This window comes from Aethalodelphis obliquidens, unplaced genomic scaffold (genome assembly GCF_003676395.1).
Source record: "Aethalodelphis obliquidens isolate GAN/ISIS:26980383/991018 unplaced genomic scaffold, ASM367639v1 scaffold3, whole genome shotgun sequence".
NCBI classification, from domain to species: domain Eukaryota; kingdom Metazoa; phylum Chordata; class Mammalia; order Artiodactyla; family Delphinidae; genus Aethalodelphis; species Aethalodelphis obliquidens.
In genome coordinates, this window is record NW_020837947.1 from 26689765 (window position 1) to 26710926 (window position 21162).

The 21162-nt window shown below is 42.8% G+C and overlaps 1 protein-coding gene across 5 annotated transcripts in view; it reads left to right on the forward strand.

The window, feature by feature from the left end:
• The window catches only part of MAP7 (microtubule associated protein 7), a 167794-nt gene that overhangs the window by 85914 nt on the left and 60718 nt on the right, over positions 1-21162 (forward strand). The window lies entirely within an intron of this gene.

The following is a 21162-nucleotide window of genomic DNA, read 5'->3' on the forward strand; positions in this document are numbered from 1 at the left end:
TTTATCATTTGTTTTTTTTTTTTTTTTGGCGGCACGCGGGCCTCTCACTGTTGTGGCCTCTCCGGTTGCGGAGCACAGGCTCCGGACGCGCAGGCTCAGCGGCCATGGCTCACGGGCCCAGCCGCTCCACGGCACGTGGGATCTTCCGGGACCGGAGCACGAACCCGTGTCCCCTGCATCGGAAGGCGGACTCTCAACCACTGCGCCACCAGAGAAGCCCAACAACTTTTTTTAAGATAAAATAATTTTATTTTAATATTTGGCTTACCCCCTACCTTTGACAGTTTTGTGTCCTTGGACCCATACTCTAAAATTATGAAACAGTAAAAATGTGACGTGAAATGTATAGTTTCCTCCTTGCAACAAGTGAAAAAAAAAAAAAACTACAAGAAAAGTATTTTTAAAGGAATAAAGAAAAGATATGATCTTTCATTTATAAAAAAAAGTTGACAGGCTTTCACGTCAGCATGATTGAAGGTTGATGCATATACCTGCCCTTTTCTCTGTAATGGGTAAATTCCTTTCTGCTTTTGGTTATCTTGCCTTCTTCTTGACCAGAAGTGCCCCCAACCCGCATGCCTACTCCAGGAAGCCTCCCTTACCTTTGTGCCTCCATAGAATCTCATACATACCTCTCTCTCAGTACTTACCTCGTTTTATATATATATATATATATTTTTTTTTTTTTTTTTTTTTTGCGGTACGCGGACCTCTCACTGTTGTGGCCTCTCCCATTGCGGAGCACAGGCTCCGGACGCGCAGGCTCAGTGGCCACGGGCCTAGCCGCTCCACGGCATGTGGGATCTTCCCGGACCAGGGCATGAACCCGTGTCCCCTGCATCGGCAGGCAGACTCTCAACCACTGCGCCACCAGGGAAGCCCCTTACCTCGTTATGTTTTAATTATCTATTTCTATCTGTCTTGAGAGACGTTAACTTCGCTACCGTTATCCTTGTGTTATTATGCTTGGAATGATGCCTGCTCATTAAATATTTTGCTGAGTAGTTACATCTGTAAGCACCCAACTCATGCCTCTCACCCATTATTTGTTGTAGTCGCCTGTGATTCTGTGCCACCAGGTCAGTGCGTGGATCTTGCTTTGGCATTCAAACTTCTGCTCTAGCCAACCAAGTGAACCTGCCCGGCCCGACCAGCAGCCCATTGCAGTAAACTGAGTCCAAATTGAATCTAGCGATATTTAGACTGGCCATCAGTCCAAGATTACCCTTCATAGCCGGAGCGAGACCAGGCATGAAGCTGACGACTAAGCCAGCCACTCCCTATTTGTCTTCATTAGCTTCAGGCTCTCAAACTTCTCATCACTATCTTAGCAAGATTTCCTTTCTTCCTGGCCTATATTGTCTTTAAAAAAAGCTACCTAGGGCTTCCCTGGTGGCGCAGTGGTTAAGAATCAAGCCTGCCAATGCAGGGGACACCAGTTTGAGCCCTGGTCTGGCAAGATCCCACGTGCTGTGGAACAGCTAAGCCCGTGAGCCACAACTACTGAGCCTGCACTCTAGAGCCTGTGAGCCACAACTACTGAGTCCGTGTGCCAGACCACTGAAGCCCACGCCTAGAGCCCGTGCTCCACAACAAGAGAAGGCACCACAATGAGAAGCCTGTGCACCGCAACGAAGAGTAGCTCCCACTCGCCGCAACTAGAGAAAGCCTGCACGCAGCAACAAAGACACAACACAGCCAAAAATTTTTTTAAATGAATAAAATAAAAAATAAATTTATTTTTTCTTTAAAGTTACTTAATGTCTACTCAATTATTGCGTTGGCCAAAAAGTTCATTTGGGTTTTCCCGTAACACGTTACAGAAAAACCCAAACGAACTTTTTGGCCAACCCCAATATTAATATCCTGAACTAGAAAATGGCAATTTCTTATGACAGCTCAATGAATTTAGTGGGAACCACATCCAAGGTTTCCTCCACATCCTCGGATTCAACCAACCACGGACAGTGTAGTACTATAGTGTTTACTTTGGGGAAAAATAGACATATAAGTGGACCCGCACAGTTCAGACCCATGTTGTTCAAGGATCAACTGTATAGAGGGTTTGAGAGCAGCTGCATTTCATTTTGAAAAGTGAAAAGGAAAAAAAAAAAATGACAATGGACTTGTTACTTTTATTTCTGGAAAATAGCAGCTGCACGGCCCTGAGGCTCCTGAATGCATCCCGAAGATTTTATGCGTCCTCCACGTGGGTTTAGGTATTAACTGATCAACAGTGCGGTTGAACATAAAATTAACTTCTCACTTGGATGAAATACAAATTAGTACAATTTAAGACTGAGCTACGTGTATCAGCTGTACTCTATAGCCTGAATTTGGGCAGAGAAAGGGGTTGAAACATGTATCTTGCAGCTACTGTCAGATTGCTATGAGAATTGTTTATTGTTCTCGCCATTTTATACCTTTTAATTAAGCTAGGGATGGGGAGAGCAAGAGCTAAGAAAGAGAAATATGATTTCATCCCGTGTGGATTTTCCTATCATTTCACTGAAGGTCTTGCTTCTGTTTCTGTAGTCTTGGAGACCGTTGTTTTTCTTTAAAACTAACTGTGGCTTTATTATGAATTCATTAGTACTATGAACTACCAGGAAATAGTAAAACTACTGTGACTTCATGTGTACTTGCCCATGCAGGGCTGAACTTTCACAGAGCAGGTATGCGAATTCTCCTTAGGGTCAAGATAGGTCATCAGAGGGATGAGGCCCCCTTATTGCTTTTTCTCATCATAAAAAAAATAAACAAGAAAAAGCCACTGGCTCTTCTCACGCCCCAGGACCAGGTCTCAGTTATTCTCCAGGTAGTCTAGCAGGTGAGTTTGTCTAACCCTTTTCTCAAAAATCAGCATGGTGACTGAAAACTACACAAATTCTGGAGGCAAACCACGGCAGATCCATACCCGATTCTGACCACTTACTGTTCTCTGCCTCTGTGTTTTCAGTGTAACATGGGGGTGCTCATTGCCTACCTTACGCAGTACCTATAGGAACTAGATGTGATGGATGTAAAGACCCTAGCACAGTGCTTATTACATCAGATGCCGCTTGATAAATGGCTCTCACAGTTGTTGCTTTTGTTACTGTTACTAATGTATTTTTTTTCCCCTCTACTGTGGTTGTGCTATCTTATTTAACTTTTTAGAGCTTGGTTTTTATAATGAACAGTCTGTGTTTCTCCCTTTTTACATTGAGTGTTTTCAGTGTTTTCTCATTTGTTAGCTTTGCCTCAGGCTACTTTTCTTTCCCTATTGAGTTAATCCGATACCAGATAAGAGACCAGAAGCCTGCTGGGGAGAGTGGAATGAGCAGAAGCAGCACATACTAAACTGGACGTTTCTAATTAGAATTTGAAGCATGGTTTTAAGTAATCCAAAAAGGTTTATAATAATCTAAAACCTAGATGTGAAGATTTATAATCAACATTTTGGACATTGCATACTATTAGGATAGTTTTTCTAGCTTTTATACTCAGCTTAAGCTTTTTCTTAAAGTCAAGTTTTATAAAAGGGCTAAGATTTTTTTTCCTAGTGAAAGGAGAATCAACAAACTCTTAAAGCTGGTTTAAAATAATCTCCAGATCAATGAAAATGAAAATGTGTTGCCATTTGTGTGTTCATTTTAGGCTCCTATGAAATGACTAAATTCTGTCTCTGTCCCTAAAAATTTAGATGAAACTGTCATTCTTAAGTGCAAATTTAGCTAAATGACCTCAGATTGATGTAAGTCAGACCAGTGTCAGTATTTGTGTAACCCCAGCAAAGGCAGCAGCTATATCAATTGCTCTAAGTAGCAGTGAGTTTTAGGGAACTGCTCACAGAGATGGTGCTGGCTTTCCTCCAGGGTGGAGTGATGTGTCCGCAAACAGAAGTCTTAGGAGCAAAGCTATTTGGCTTCTGGGCATCTCTGTGGAGTGGGCCAAGGGCTCTGAGGATGGAGGTAGGGAAGTCCACCCTCTGTCAACACTGGGAGAGTGCTGAGATGCTCTCTCTGGTACAGGCTTCTTATGAGTGGGTGCCAGACCTTATCCAGTTCAATTACCAAGGAGTCCGAGGGGGACTATTGGGCTCTCATCATGGGGAGTCTCGCTCAGACTGGAAGCAGCCACACCTCCAACATAGACCATACTGCTTGGAAGTCAGTGGAGAAGGAAGGAAAGGGACAAGGAGGCAGTTCTCTGCTGAAACTGAAGATAATAGAATGTACCTTCCATAGTATTTCTGCCATAGGCAATAGTGTTTCTGACAGCGATGTATGTCATTGTAAAACATTTTTCTTTGTTACAGAGATGTTGCTCTACCAGATACACAAGTAGAATTTCAGGCAGTCAAGAGGTCTCAGAAGTTCACCTGTTTAACCCATTTAACTCACCTAGTCCTAGCCCAGCACAGGGTGCATACACATGGAGGATTTAAAAATCAGCCTAGGTGATGAAGATGAAACATAATGATGTCATTTGTATTTATTCCTACCTCCACGTATGGTGGAGTTATACCATCATGTCATCAATGCTCGCATTGCCAAGGCTGATGTATTATTATAGAGGATAGATACAGCAAAAATTGTATGTGACTGGTTACTCAGTGTAAAGACTTAGATGCTCATTTTTAATGTGATCACACATTAATTTGATCATTCTGAAGGCCAACGTCCACATATGATTTTTATAAATTTATTTATTTGTTTTTGTTTTTGGCTGTGTTGGGTCTTCGTTGCTGCATGCGGGCTTTCTCTAGTTGCGGCGAGTGGGAACTACTCTTCGTTGCGATGTGTGGGCTTCTCATTGTCACGGCTTCTCTTGTTGCAGAGCAGGGGCTCTAGGCATACAGGCTTCAGTAGTTGTGGCATGTGGGCTCAGTGGTTGTGGCTTGTGGGCTCTAGAGCGCAGCCTCAGTAGTTGTGCACGGGTTTAGTTGCCCCGCGGCATGTGGGATCTTCCTGGACCAGGGCTCGAACCCGTGTCCCCTGCACTGGCAGGCGGACTCTCAACCACTGCGCCACCAGGGAAGCCCCACATATGACTTTAATGTGATTTTTTTTAATGATTAAGATGCTCTAAAATCAGTCTGGTGAGTTAGAGAAGGTAAGTGTTTCCTTGTATGAAAACAACTCCCACTGAGATGGGCATCAGCCATACTCATCTTTCCCGTTCCTGCTTTGAGGTGGAGTAAATGCTTATCCATGGTGTTCTGAGATGATGAAAGAGTTTATCTTTTAGACACATGAAAAATGGAGTTTTTGTCAGGCATTAGTAATTGCCATAATTTTGCTACAGAATATTTGTTTACAAAGTCAAGTTCAGCCCTGCCTGCCCGAAAAATCTTGCCTAAAGAAAACTGAACAGCATATCCAGAGGTAATGAATTGAGGAAAATATGAATGACTGTTTCAGACATTTAAAAAACTGAAATGGCTAATTACACTTATTAAGTGAACTTCCTTTCTCAACTAGTCCTAAAATATGATCACCTATGACCTTTGCTTTATACATATTTGCTAGACTTCTGTAGTGTCTTAAAAAAAAGGTAGCAATTCCTGATGATATATGGGTTGTGTTCCAGAGTTTATTTATGAATCGGCTGTTTGAAAGCTGGAACACATTCACGTTATAAAAATATTCCATGTGCAACTGATAACCCACAAAAGCCTATTTAACCTATTATCTAGTAATGTTATCATAGAATCTCTATGAAAAAAAAAACTCAGTTATACATTCAACACTTTCTAAACATCTATTCTAATAGTACAATGATCTACCCTTACATTGCTCATATTCTGTTTTGAAAGCTGATTTTCTCCCTCTCCCAGTCCCTTCTCCCTGCCCTGTCGTCACCCATCCATAATTGCTCTCCTTCCTTAGCCTACATGAAGACTAAACAGTATCACAGCCTCTCCCTACCTCGCTATTTACAGAAAGCACACACCCTTTTGAAAATTTTCCAAGCGTTTTCACTGCTATAAAACAAAGGAGGTAGAATAACAAGTGTTTGCAGAAGTCTTGAGCTTGTGCTTCATTTGTATAAACCACAAAGAAATCATGGTTCTCTGTCCCTCCTAGATTTTCCCTGGCACATCTAGGCAAAGTGGCAGGTTTGAGGGGGCACTCCAAGACTGCACTGAGATTTATTCACACCTCACTAGAAAGCTCAGATATTTCTTTAAATATTTTCCTTTCTGACAGTGATTCCACTGGAATTCTGAAAACAGAGCTGGTGGTCTAGAAGCAGGTTCTTGGTTAAAGAACAGGGTGGGGAGACATTCAAGTCCAGTGGCTGGTGACCAATGACCAGTACCGAGGCCAGTCTTCCGTGGAATGGAAGGGGAGCAGCCTGGCTAACGGCAGCTCCATTCCTCCCCACCTCCACTTGGTAACTGTTGAGTTTTTCCCTTTCTTCTAGGAGGAGCTATCTATACAGATTTACCCTCCTCCTGGCTTCTCCAGCTACCCTAGCTCCCAACTCCCAGATGGAGGTTGTCAAGTAAGAAATGGCCTCATAAGATGCATTCCAAAGGCACTTCGAAGAAAGGAGTCAGTTTATCAGCTTAGTTTTGGCTTAGCTCTTCGTGACCCCGAAAGACCTTAAAGCTTAGGCAAATTTAGAACTTGTAATTGGATTCTCTTGTTTGAAATGGATGGTAGCATCCTTCAAATGAACATATGTGTGGGAAAACAAGCATATAAGTTGCAGCCTGTAAACCGAATAGTCATCAGTGTCCTGTAAAGAGTCTTTCCGGCCTCATACCGTTTGTCAGGTTGTCACACCGGCCACGCAGTCGCCTTTGTGAGTTGGCAGTCCTCTGTAAAAGGCCTGTTTCTTTTCAGATTTGGATCCTTTCCTTTCGTTTTTGTTCTCGCTCGTTACTACTTTTAGGTATTGGATAGGTTCCAAAATTTGAGATCCTCTATTTGGGGATGTTTTGAGTGTTGCAAAGAAATTGAACAGATAGAATGCCGTGTCTAGTAGAAAGATAATAAAGAGAGCAGAACACCATGTTCTGAGTCTCACTTTTTCTTTCCTGCAGAAGATTGAAGGGATGCTTTGCGATTCAAGTCCCTTTCCTTGGTCTGATACTGAGTCTGGTCATTTGCTCTAAGCATACCAAGGTCTTAGCTTAGTCACATTTTTTGCACTCCAGGATGATAGTCTTAATTACCTAATAGAGTCGAATGTATTTTCACATCACAAGCCACATACCCCTGAAAGTCACTAGCAGGGTGAATCCGAGTACAGCATCTGTGCAGAGCTCCCAAGGTGCGAGTCAGTGCTGTGTCACTGCAGGTGTCGTCAGCCTTCTGCTCTTCTCAGCAGTTCCCCGTTTAACAGCCTATGATTCTGGCTTTGAAGTGGGCACAGAAGTGGCCAGGAAGTATTCTTCTACTTTTGCTGCACTGCTACGTTTCCTATGCGGAGAAGGTGCCAGAGAAGCAGTTCGATTCCAGCCCAGCCCGCAGTGTCTCCCATCAGAGCTGGCAGAAGCCACAGCTTGAACCAATACAGATTTGGCTTGCAAACCTGAGAGGGGAAGTGGTGGATGTACCCACACGGAGCAAACCTAGTTGGTAAGCTTCTGATTGAGACCGAACACTGTGGCTCCTGGCAGATCCCATTCCTGCCTTTGTTGGCTTTCCTCTGTCTCCCAGGAAAGTAAAGTCGTCTTGGAGCTTTGATAGTCCTCTTCCTTGAGAGTGGTTGCCTTCTCAGTAGAGTCCAGGCTGACAGAAGCAGAGAGACCTAAACTGCAAGAGATGAATACACCGACTCTGGGGCAAGGGATCAAGTGCTGGTGTTGAATATAAATTATACTCAGGGCTGTGTTCTCACACAGCAATGAAGATGCAGAGAACTTGAAGTTACAGAGAAAGTGAGATAGGGGATTACTGATATTTGATTACTGTAGGCATGTATTGGAAATGACGAAATGCAGTGCAATTAAAGAGTGAACTTGAGGGACTTCCCTGGCGGTCGAGTGAGTAAGACTCCGCGCTTCCAATGCAGGGGGCCCGGATTCGATCCCTGGTCAGGGAACTAGATCCTGCATGCATACCACAACTAAGGAGTCTGCATGCCACAACTAAAGATCGCTCATGCCACAGCTAAGACACGGCACAGCCTGCCCAAATAAATAAATAAATCTGTCTACCAAATGAGAAAAGAAAGGAACAGAAGAGCAAGTATCCTGATGTTTTGAATAAGTTGAATGCAAATATATATGCACATACGTTTTTGGAAGGGGCTTTTACTTCTTAATTTACAGCTTTATGTACTATTTGAATTTTCTAACCGTATGATAGACATTTCTTTTTTAGATAAAAAGAATAAATGGGTTATTCAAGTGAGGGGATTATGGACCTTTCAAATTTTTATCTTCATAGTCTTTGTATAGTATAGAAAAGCTAATAAATGTTATTTTTAAAAATAAATCAATTGAAATTTTTATTTTTATTTCTTATTATAGGCAAGTGTACAATTAATACCTACTCTGATACCTTCTCTCTCAGCAATTCTATAAATGTAATTTAGTCCTGTAGCCAAACTGTGAGTGCTTCTGTGCAGTTAATAAGCAGTTGTATATAGGGCCTTAGGATACTAGATAATTGGAAAAAAGGAGAATTGTGGCTAAGAAATTATCAAGAGCTATTCTAGATGACCAGGTTTGCTCTGGGGGAACCCTTTACATTCTTTTCAGAAATCTACTGGCTTCTAAATTGTTTGAATTCCTGTGGAATGGATTTCTATCACAAATGATGTTATTAAAACCCTGATCTGGGGGCTTCCCTGGTGGCGCAGTGGTTAAGAATCCTCCTGCCAATGCAGGGGACACAGGTTCGAGCCCTGGTCCGGGAAATCCCACATGCCGCAGAGCAACTAAGCCCGTGCGCCACAACTACAGAGCCTGCGCTCTAGAGCCTGTGAGCCACAACTACTGAAGCCCGCGTGCCTAGAGCCCGTGCTCCACAACAAGAGAAGCCACGGCAATGAGAAGCCCGCGCACCGCAACAAAGAGTAGCCCCCCTCGCTGCAACTAAAGAAAGCCCACGTGCAGCAAGGAAGACCCAATGCAGCCAAAAATAAATAAATAAATAAATTTATTTTAAAAAACCAAGCAAAACCCTGATCTGGCATCTTTTGCTCTTTTTTTTTTCCTGCTAATTTTGCTCCTCCTGCTGTTTTTCAAATCTAAATGCGGATCTGCTTTAATATAATGAAGCAGCCCCTGTTTTGCTTTCTGACTCCTGGAAGAAATTGGAGTAAGTTATGATGTACCAAATGAAGGCGGTGCTGAAATCCAAAGTGCGTCCAGACTCCCCAGTGTCGAGCCTGCTTGTGAATGCCTTGAATGAAAAGCCGTTCTCTAAGACACACATATGAGATTTTTTTATCGTCTAACCACCACCTAGTTTTGTGTGCCTTGTTTTCCTTTCTGGTTCATCACTGCCCTTTGTAGCGTTTTATTATCCCCCATTCCCCCACCTAAATTAAATCCTCTGCTTCTTCTGAATCTCACCCACCTTCAGAGCTCTTTTGGAGCATCCCCTCAGCCCTCAGTGATGTCTGCCTGGGTTGGGAGAGGTGATTGTTGGGGAATAGAGGGAGCGGAAGCTAGCAGGGTGGGCTGGGGCCAAAGTTTGGAAGATACCTGGAAGCTAAGACACTTGGACTTCATTCTGTAGTTAGTGAGAACTCTATTAGCTTAGGGATGGCTTTTAATGGTGACTACAGAATCCAGAAAAAAAAAAGTGATTTAAACAAATTAGGAATTTTTTTTTTTTTACCTACATCAAACATGGAAGTGAACCGTTGCTAGTACTTGTTCAGCAGCTTAAAAATGGCAGGGTCAGATCTCTATTATTCCCATAGCCTCTCCCTCGTGATTGCCTCCTGGTTACAAGGCAGATGCTCTACCCTGAACATCACATCCAGGTTCAAGGCAGGAGGAGAAGGAGCAAGAAGGAACAAACCCACCTGTGTCTGCTTCTCCTCTGAGGAGCATTCCCACAAACCCCACCACCAACTTCAGTTTTCAACGTTTTGGCCAGAACTGTGCGTTGTGGGTAACTGGGGTTCTGTTAGAAAAGAAGCATCAGAGAATAGGTATTTATTGGGCAACCAGCATGGATTGACCCAGAGCCTTCCCTATGCAAGTTTGCAGTATGAATTTCCAACCGAGAAATATTTCATCAACCATTCCCTCCACCCCCCCTTTTTTTTTTTTTTACTATAAAGCACAGTTTTTGCCTCGCCTCTCATGAGATTATCAGTATTTTGACCTTTTGGAAATAAACATTCAAAACTCATGTACGGGACTTCCCTGGTGGCGCAGTGGTTGAGAGTCTGCCTGCCGATGAAGGGGACGCAGGTTCGTGCCCCGGTCCGGGAGGATCCCACATGCCGCGGAGCGGCTGGGCCCATGAGCCATGGCCGCTGAGCCTGTGCTCCGCAACGGGAGAGGCCACAACAGTGAGAGGCCCGTGTACCGCAAAAAAACAAAACAAACAGAAAAAAAAAACCTCATGTACGATAGAATGAAATCAAATGCTAAGTAGTGCAGGGAAGCCTTGGAGTGTAGTAAAAGAAAGAATATGTTGGAGATACGAATAGCTAGAAAAGATTTCATGAGAAGGAGACTTGAACTGGACTACGAAAAATGGCCTGGATTCTGTATGACACTATCATGGTGCATACGTGACATTATACATTTGTCCAAACCCAAAACAACACCAAACGTGAACACAAATGTGAACTATGGACTTTGGGTGATAATGATGTGTCGGTGTGGCTTCATCGAGGGAAGCAAATGTACCACTCAGTGCAGGATGTTGTTGGTGGGAGTGTGCATGTGTGGAGGCAGAGGGTACATGGGAACTCTCTCTACTTTCTGCTTAACTTTGCTATAAACCTAAAACTCAGAAATAAAGGCTATTTTTCTTTAAAGAAAGAAAAAAGATGGATTGGATTTAAATAGCTGGAGAGATGGTAAGGCTGATGTTCCAAGGAGAGAAGAAAAACAAATAAGGTCACAGATTAATGACTGCAGCATAAGACAGCATGGTGAAACTGGGTTGGCCCATCGTCTTAACCTTTAAGCTAAATGTTCAATAATTACCTGAAATGAATTGGAATAAACTTAATCTTTCATTATTTACCACTCATTCCTACTGAGTTTTTCAGCGTTAACATAAGAAAATTTAAAGTTAAGTATTTTGCCGTTTTCTGCCGAGGAGGAGGGAGTAATGATTCATATTCTGCAACCATGTGTATATGTGAAGCACAGATTAAACTCATTCAGTCAGCTAATACTCAAAGGATTAAAATTACTTTCACGTTTCTTTGCAAAACTAAGTCCACTGCTTATTTGGGATTCTTTCTGAGAACTGTACATTTACTGCCTTGATAATTATATTTTGCATTTAAGTACAAAATCTTTTCTGTTTTGTGGCCAAAACTCAGGTTGTAAAACACTAGCATTAGCCGTTTTAGTTTTCTTTCAAGTTGTAATCCTGTTAAAAGTAAAAACTTCTTTCAGTTGGTTACTTTAATTAAGGCGAGGATAATAAAGTTGAGTTCTAATTATTTTTCTTTCCCAAGTTATTTAAACAGTTGCTTTTAATTACACATTGAATTTAATTGAATTCAATTAAATTGAATCTAATTGGGTCTAATTGATAAACTCCCTACCCAGCTGTTGAAATTTAGACCATGAACTACAACCTGTAATTTACCATTTCTCAGTGAGACTGGAGAACAATATGGTTAGGGTTTTCACCTCTTTTCTCTACTTTGACCTGGACTTTGCTCGATCATAAACATTATTCATATTATGGGGCAGAGATCATTTGTGTAGCAGCTTGCCTTGTGACTGGTGACAAATCGCCAGGAACGTACGTCACCCATGGGGATGAAGAGGCTTTTGCCTTTTAATCTGGTTTATATTAATACAGGAGGAAAATACAGCATTTTCTATTCTCTTTATAGTGTTGCCATCTGGCTGGAGGAAGGCTTTTGTTTATTTTTTGTTTGCTTTTAAATAAAAGCCTTTTGGGTTGAATGTAAAGCGTGTAGTGTTTACTCCTGTCAGCTAAATGTATCAGAAGGACTTTGTGACACGAATCAAGAAGCTGCTTTTGGTGGTAAACAAAAGACCTTAAGAATTAATTCCCAGTTGTTTCCACAAAATATATGGAACATGTGCTTTTCTGAAATGCTTTTCTTCATTTCAGCTAAGGTGGACTTTTTTTGGCTTTTTAACAAACAGATTATCAAAACAAATTAAGTTGCTTTGGATAAAAAATTTGGGGTTCACAGACCCCTCAAAGGTGAAATGCCTGTTTTGTAGCCTGTCTGATGTTTCCAGCCAAAGGCTATACTGGTCTCATGCTTTATCCCATGCAGTATAGGCAGTGTTCTGTATTTGGAGACTGACCCTGGAATTCCCCAGATACTCACTATAAGTGATACTGGGCAAACCTTTCTAACACGTGGCTGCCAAAACAGTCATTTGATTTTGAGTCTTGCCTGACATAATGTCAAAACCATCCAAAGATGACACTAACTAGCTTTTGTTTTCTGACGTGGAGTGATGTGACTGTGAGCCGACAATTCTTTTGGTCATCTTTTCGCTGCAGTCTCAGCAGCCATCGAAAAACGGGCGATTCCCGTGGCCCCGTGTCTCCACGGACCCATCTCGTGGGTCTAATGCGCACGTCTGTGTCCTCTCCCTCGTCGCTCACCTTGGAGCATCTGCGTTCTCACCCCTGTGCACTGGTTTGCACACCCAAGTTCCCATGGGGCCGGCTCGCGTCTGCCCCTCCCCCTGGCACACGAGGTCTCCCGGCTCCACAGCCTCTTCTGCTCACAGGAGCCCTGAGCCCGTCATGCGTGGTGCCCACCCGTCCAGCTCACATCTCTTGTGTATACCTCCACGGGAGCATTGGGCCTACCAGGTCCACTGTCACCTGTGCCCCTCATGTCTTCCGGTCACACGTGTGTCCGTGGTTCTCCCCTGTGTAAATATCATGCCCCCACCCCCATGACCCTTGGGCACTGACCCACGTGTGTTGCTGGTGAGCACACCCAGGACCACGTTCTCACGGCGCCTGTACCCTGCCCTGCCCTGCCTCTCGGAGGGACGGCCGGGGAGGGGGCTGGCTGCCCCATTACCAGAATGTACAGCTCGTAGATTTTTTTTTTTTTTTTTTTTGCAGTACGCAGGCCTCTCACTGTTGTGGCCTCTCCCGTTGCGGAGCACAGGCTCCGGACGCGCAGGCTCAGTGGCCATGGCTCACGGGCCCAGCCGCTCCGCGGCATGTGGGATCTTCCTGGACCGGGGCACGAACCCGTGTCCCCTGCATCGGCAGGCGGACTCTCAACCACTGTGCCACCAGGGAAGCCCAGCTCGTAGATTTTTAACGGGCCTTTTTCACTTAGAAGCTGCACATTATGGAACATTAAACAGTTTGTCATAGAAAAAAAAAAAGGGCGAATGTGTACTTTTCTTTTTACTTACCTTGTCATTAATACGTTTTATTCCTGGGCTTTTGCCACAGTTTGTTTGGGCTACATCATCTACCCTCTCTTCCTCTCTCCTTTCCTTCTTCAGGCATTTATTCAGTGTCACCTGTATGCCAGATAGTGGGCTAAACACTAAAGGTACAGGGGCTGTAAAGATGAAGGCACCATCCCTGCCCTCGAGTTCCTCTGTCTGGTAGAACTTATCACAGTTCTGCACCTGGCTAAGTATCAAAGACGAAGTTGATAGATGACGAACTGTTAATAAACAGCTACATGTATCTGTTTCATTCTTCATGCCTTATTGTTTTGAAGATGAGTGATGTTTCTGGTGAATTCTGTTCCCATACATCACATAACTAGGCACAATGTTGGATTATATTTGGAAAATCAGTGTCTTTGCATTGGGTTTGTATTATCTCCGTATTGGACAAATTTCTTTGCTTTTTGGCTGAATATCGTTTTCCATCACTGTCATAATTTGTTTTTCATTATGAAGAAATGAAGTTATCAGAAAGTGACTTTCAGTCACTCTTCGTTGTTGCTGGATGAGCAACACTGGGTCTTACAAGCCTCTAATGTAGTCTAGTGTAGCCGCCAAGTCATTACTTTTTGTTCTATCTGAAGTGTGTGAAATGCAAAGAAAAACGTCTTAATTGCATTGTTTCTGTCAACAGAATGAGTAAGGAAGATGCAGTGTATGACTCGGATACACATTATTACCAAATGTTCTCATTTAATTGCATTTCTTTTTGCAACAAGAAATGAGCAATAGAGTGCTGAATAAATAGTTCATGGTTCTTATTGCTGCCAGGCTAAATGTGGGCAGGTGTTGTGCCATACCATGAAGTGGTTTATCCTGGTGCAGGGGGGCAAATCAGACTCGGCACTGTTTTGCAGTATCTCTAGTTACAGACGTTGCCATGGCACAGTACCTGTAAGTTTGCATAGTGAAGTGGCTGTCTTCATCATAAAGTCCAAACTCATGGAATTGGAGGACACATTGACCTCGGCCTGTTTGTCTTATTTTCAACTGCCTGCCTTACTAAACCCACTGTTCTGACTGGTCAGTCCCCTGATGCTCTCTCGTTTTTATTTTGCCTCGGTAGTTTTGCATATGCCATGTCCCAGCCAGGCGTGTTCTCTGCTTCCCCACCACTTACACAGATTCGCTCCATTCTTCAAAATCTTTATCCAGTGAAGTTTCCCATCACTACTACCCCCTGTAGCACCTCCTCCCACCTCTGAATCCCTGTAATACTATACCATTTATTTGGTTATTAGTCCTCTATAGTGTATTGATTTTTGAAAACTGAATTGGTCTGGTTTTGTAACTGCATGTATTTGCATATTGTCTCCTTCAAAGGATAATGAGCATCTTGCAGGTGGACGCTATGTCCTACAATCTTAATATTCTTAGGGCATGGCACAGTGGCTGGCCCATGGGAGTGTCTGTAAATGTTTATTGAAAACACCACAAAACATTTCTGAGCCTGGGAGTATTGTGGTTCCATTGATAGTAACAAGGAGACTGAGTTGGCTGATTTTGTGAGGACAGTTAGTTCAGATTTTGACATAGTTTCAAGTGATAGCAGAGATACATGAGCATATATTCCTTAGAGGTGGAAGACTGTTTATAAATGCAGATTTGCAAGTGACTGAGGTCAAGATTGTGCTTCAGGCCATGATAGGGAAGAATGTTTCTAAAGGAAGAGAAATTATTGGGGGAATCAAAAGCTCCCAGGGGTCTGGAAAAGGAAAAAGCGATAGAAAAGATGCGTTGTTCACGTAATATTATTTTCCCGGTACTGAGCACAAGGTGTTCCGCGGAGTAGGGTGTTGACTGAATAAATGTGAAGAAAACTGAAGTGAAGTGGGAAATTAAACCTAGGTTTGTCTCATGCTGACTCCCATGGGCTTTGATCATTCCTATACAACTTCACATACAATTATGAGGAATTTAAACTGAAAAGCTCTCCATCATGTGGGTTAATCAGAAAAGTCATTAGAAGTTACGAGATTGCATTATGTCCTTCTTATCCTGATGCAACTTTCATAAATAATATTGGATAAAACATTTAATAGCTATGACTTAAATGCTGCAATACTCCTGGCAGCTATATTAGAATAAATTTTAACTGTCAAGCAAATAAGCAAACAGATCTCATAAAGCAGAACATTTTAGGTGAAACACTCTGAATTACCTGAGAGTTACTCTGTGATCTTTATATGTTGTGATTTTAAACCAGTACATTCTTCAATTGCCAGAGCAGTATTCTGCGGCCAGATTTTCAAATACGCTATTTATGATTCAGGTTCTGTGATTCACTAAGAAAGGCTCAGGACTCAGCATACAGTCATACTTGTGGCTAAGATTTATCGTAGCAAGAAGACGTAAAGCAAGACAGCGCTTGCAAGGCCTGCAATGTTGACTTTTGTTCTGCACGGGTAGATTGAAACTATGAGATTGAGACAGATGAAGTTGCAAAATTCAACCATTTTTAACTACAGACATGACAGTTGTGTGCAGTTCAGCCTCTCGTTCTGTCTTCTGGTTTACTCCCCCAAAGTTATGTGTGTAGCCTGTGGGGCTGGATTCCACAGAGTACGACCCATCATACAGAGCTGGGAATTGAGGGCTAAAGTTTTGCTGTTTCCCAGCCCACATGCCACCCTTTATAATGGTGACAGAAGTACATAATTTTTGTGGAGGTCAAGACTACCTATCATTCAGTGAGTTTAAACTCAGCGTTGTCCTTAAGGTCGCAGTCATAAATATCTTACAAGAGTAAGCATTTTACTAAATTAAGCATTTGTTGGACCAGTTATCTTGATCAGTTGAGAGAAGACTCTTCAACCGGACCATCCAGCCAAAAATAGAAACAAAGCAGTGGGAACCCCATGACCTTTATGGGAAGACACTGCAATGAATGGTAGAGGATATGGATTACAGAGACACCTTGGTGGCACTTCCGGGAGCTGCAGAATTTTTACTGGATGAAAGCTCCAAGTGTCTGCTGCCTGCATATTTTGTTGCAGAGTGATTTAGAGGCAGAGTCCCAGACCACAAGGGTGCTTCTCTCCATCCTTCCTCTTGTCTTTAATACACTTACATGTGACACTAATGGAATAAAGCTTTCAAGCTAGCAGGAAGATCAATAAAAGTTTTATAAGGCTAGCAAACACTTATTGAGCGTCATAGTATATGGCTTAGTTTTCTTTTTTGAAAAATGAAAAGAAAAGAGATTCAAATAAATAATACTGGAAAGTCACTTGGGTCATTTTAGAAATGGTATTATTTTAATGGTAAATTTAAAAATAGTGTATGTAATCCTACCTGCTAGTTATCTAGGATTTCCAGATTTTTAAATGTTTAAATCTTAAAACGAATAAATTCCCCCTTTTCATTATGTTCTCAAACAGTGAAATTCCCTGCACTTGGTTTAAAAAAAAAAAAAAAAAACCTCAGAAGATTTTATTTTCCTATTATGATTGAGGGTTCTTTTTTTTTTTTTTAAGGCTCACATTTACTTAATGTGACGGTAACTTGAAAGGTATTATATCTCAGAAAACTGTCATCTCTCTAAGCCCCAGAAAGATGGATGATTACCTCTTCCCAAGCCAGGTTGTACCCTGGAAACTGTACCAATAAGTCCCGCAACCTGAGGCCCCCAGGAGGTGCGATTGTACCTGAGCTGAAAACCTCTGAAAGCAGCAGCAGAGCCAGACTCTGCTCCCCAGGAGCACTGTCCCCAGTTTGACACAGGTTTGCTTTCCCTGTTAGCGATGAGCGAGCACAGCCCAGAGGAACTAGAAACCTGGTTTCCCACATTGGTGTAGGAATAGGGAGAGAGCCTAAAATACCTTCCACCATGTATTGAGCCTTGCAGTGGACCTGGCAGTCTCATTTAATTTTCACAACTCTGAAAGTGTTTTCCTGCACTGCAGATGGGGAAATGAAGGCTGAAAGGTTAAGTGATGTGCGGCCGGTTCACAGCTTCTAAGGGGCAGAGCCAGGTCAACGGACTCCAAAGCACACCTTCCCCACAAACTCAAACACACAGCTACACCTCCGAGTGTGGGAGGCCCAGGACCTTGAGGAAGGGCGTAAACGCTGAGAGAAGGAGGGCTGAATATTTGCTGCACACCTCCTATATGCCAAGCCGTGTTCTTAACATCTTTTCAACTAATCCTCCCAACGACCCTGTGAGTTAGGCAGTTTCACCCCCGTGTTACCTACTCAGAGAAGTCAAGAAACTTTGAAGGTCACTGAGCTAGTTAGTAGCAGGGCTCACAGCTGAACCCAGGTCTGTTTGAGTTTCTCTTCCCTCTTACCATGATAGAGTGTTAACCAAAATGGTTTTTGGAGAAATAAGGACCATTACATTGGTGGAAAGGAAAGACCAATAGAAAAGCAGAAACATAGCCTGAAAACTTTAGACAAATGTTCGACCTAATGGTTAAAAATTAACAGTATATAATCTTGGGCTAAATAGCCTGACAACTTTTTAAATTACCTTTATTTTACTAAATTTAACCTGTCAGTTTTATATGAACATAACATACTTTAAGATCAATTTTAAATTTGTCTTGTTAAGAATAGGACTCAGGGCTTCCCTGGTGGCGCAGTGGTTGAGAGTCCGCCTGCCAATGCAGGGGACATGGGTTCGTGCCCCTGTCCGGGAAGATCGCACATGCCGCGGAGCGGCTGGGCCCGTGAGCCATGGCCGCTGAGCCTGCGCGTCCGGAGCCTGTTCTCCGCAACGGGAGAGACCACAGCAGTGAGAGGCCCGCGTACAAAAAAAAAAAAAAAAAAAAAAAAAAGAATAGGACTCAGGAGGTCTTTTGTGATAGAAATGAATTCCTGAGATCCAAATGATAATAAAGTGGGCAGATAGGGCTTCCTTGGTGGCGCAGTGGTAGAGAGTCTGCCTGCCGATGCAGGGGACATGGATTGGATCCCTGGTCCGGGAAGATCCCACATGCCGCAGAGCGGCTGGGCCCGTGAGCCATGGCCGCTGAGCCTGTGTGTCCGGAGCCTGTGCTCCGTAGCAGGAGAGGCCACAACAGTGAGAGGCCCGCGTAGTGCAAAAAAACAAACAAACAAACAAAAAAGTGGGCAGATAGGTGTTCAACTAGAGTGGATCTGTTAAAAGTCAGATGTAGATAAATTGGAATTCAAGTAACCAGACGCGCAGTTTAATTGAAATGTGTATCTTACAGTTGAGTTTCAAGACAAAGCAAATTACAACCAAAAAAAAAAAAAAAAAAAAAAAAAGCTTTTTATCAGGGATTAACCAAGGATTATTTGGAAAAGTCACTTGCACTGAACATGTGTTTAATCTCCTTCATGGTCTACTGTAACGTAATATTTAGCTAAGATTGATGTGTGTTGTCAGGACCTGGGGGCAACTGCAGATATTCAATCACCAGAGACAGATTAAATTATGTCAAATGTGCCAAGGCAAGAAAGAAACGAATACATTTGAAATATATTCTAAACAAGTGGTCCTAATTATCTTTCATTTAAGTAAAAATAATAAGTAGAAGATCCCTTAAACAGCTTACTAGTTAAGGCTTTATTTACTATGTGCTGGAGGTGGCTATTATTATAAAAGAAAATAATAAAGGTATTGCAAATCTGTGTGCCCTCCTTTCCGTTAATCATCCTTGTGAGCAGTTTTAAGATTACCTTGCAGAATATGGAAGAATGTTGTTCTATCCATATTGAGCACCAGAGTTCCAGTTAAGTCAATTTTTGGTCTTTAGGGGCTACCTCTAAAATTGTGAGACTATAGGCCAATACTAACTAGTATGGACTTTACCTGCCACGTGGTGATGAGTGGCAACTTGTTTTTGGCAAGTAGGATGAGAGTGTGTGTTATAGCAATCAGTGTTTATGTTTGAACCTGTATTGAAAGCCAACAAATTATTTGAAACTGGGCAGTTAAACAGTGTTAAACATACTATGTAAGATGCTTTCTACTGTTTAGTCTGTTTAGTTAACTCTTTAGTTAATACTGTATGTAATTGACAGACAGCCATAATTTGGTATATTCTTCATTCAGAGGTAAAAGGTAAATTTAGTAACTTTTTTTTTTTAGTCCCTCTTAGGTGCCATTTTTAAATTTAGTCTTCCTGAAGCATAACTACTGTCACACCCTTTCAGATTCCAAAACCTTGAACCAGTGAGTCCTGTTTTCTAGTTATTAGCCATTTCCCTCAGCCTAATGGAGGAGATAATAAATATGTAACATGTCAGGGATGAGGGCTACAGACAAAGCAGAGTAAGAAGGAGTGGGCGGGGCTTCCCTGGTGGCGCAGTGGTTGAGAGTCCACCTGCCGATGCAGGGGACACGGGTTCGTGCCCCGGTCCGGGAAGATCCCACATGCCGCGGAGCGGCTGGGCCCGTGAGCCATGGCCGCTGAGCCTGCGCGTCCAGAGCCTGTGCTCCGCAACGGGAGAGGCCACAACAGTGAGAGGCCCGTGTACCGCAAAAAAAAAAAAAAAAAAGAAGGAGTGGGCGGTAATGCGTGATAGAGGTGCTGTTTTAGATAGATCAAGGGGACTCTAATGTCACATTTGAGCAGAGACCCAGTGGAAGTGAAGGGGAGACCCGTGTTGACATCTGGGGGAAGAACATTTCAGGTACTTGCAAAGGCTCTGAGATGGACTAAGTCAGTCAGTATGATCTGAGTCAGTATTATCAGAGTAATTAAGGGGGAAAGTGGTGCAAGGTAAAGGCCAAACCATACCTACCTTGTAGGCCATGGACAGACCTTGAATTTTGCTCTGAGTGGGATGGCGGCTGTTAGACCTTGGCACCGAGGAGTGACATGACTTATGATTTAATGGGATCACTCTGGCTGCCGAGATGAGAATAGACTGAAGAGGATCAGTGGTGGGGTCAGGGAGACTGGTTAGGAGGATATTGCAGTCACAGGGAAGAGGAGATCAGAAAGGTAGTGGTAGAGGTGATGTTTTTTAAGGTAGGGCTGTAAGAACTTACTAATGGATCAAATTTGGGGAGTGATTGGAGGAGAGAAATCAAGGATAATTCCAAGGCTCTGGGCCTAATCTACTGGAGGAACGGAGTTGCCTGAATGGATGGGGAAGACTGGGTGGAACAGATTTTAAGGCAGAGGGTAGGAGGCAGGGAATAACAAGGGCTTGGTTTTTGACATGATTTGTGAGAAGTAGCAAAGATACTTTAAATATCTTTTAAAAATATATTCAAGTCATATGTGTGAAGAACAATTTACCTGAAGGACCCTATACTTTATATAACCAGAGAATTGCCTGATATTTCTGCCCTTCGGTCCCTTCCTAGAGTACATTTCCCTTAGTCTCTTGAATAATCTTTGTCATTGAACATTTGCTAGAGGCGTTTCCAAAATCCTAGTAAATTATTTCCCTGTTTCCCTTTTGGTGACCTGCTTGGTTATGTTCTTGGAATTTTTTGGTTCCTAATGCATGACCTTTTTAAGAACAAAGATCAGAGGCTCTAGATCCCACTCTTATTTCTTCCCAGTTGCTTTATGTATAAACTGGGACAGCCAGGGTGAACAAATCCGTGGACCCTGAACATGCCACCACTGTAGGATTGGTTAGTTGAGCTGAGGCTATTGATTTTTTTTTTT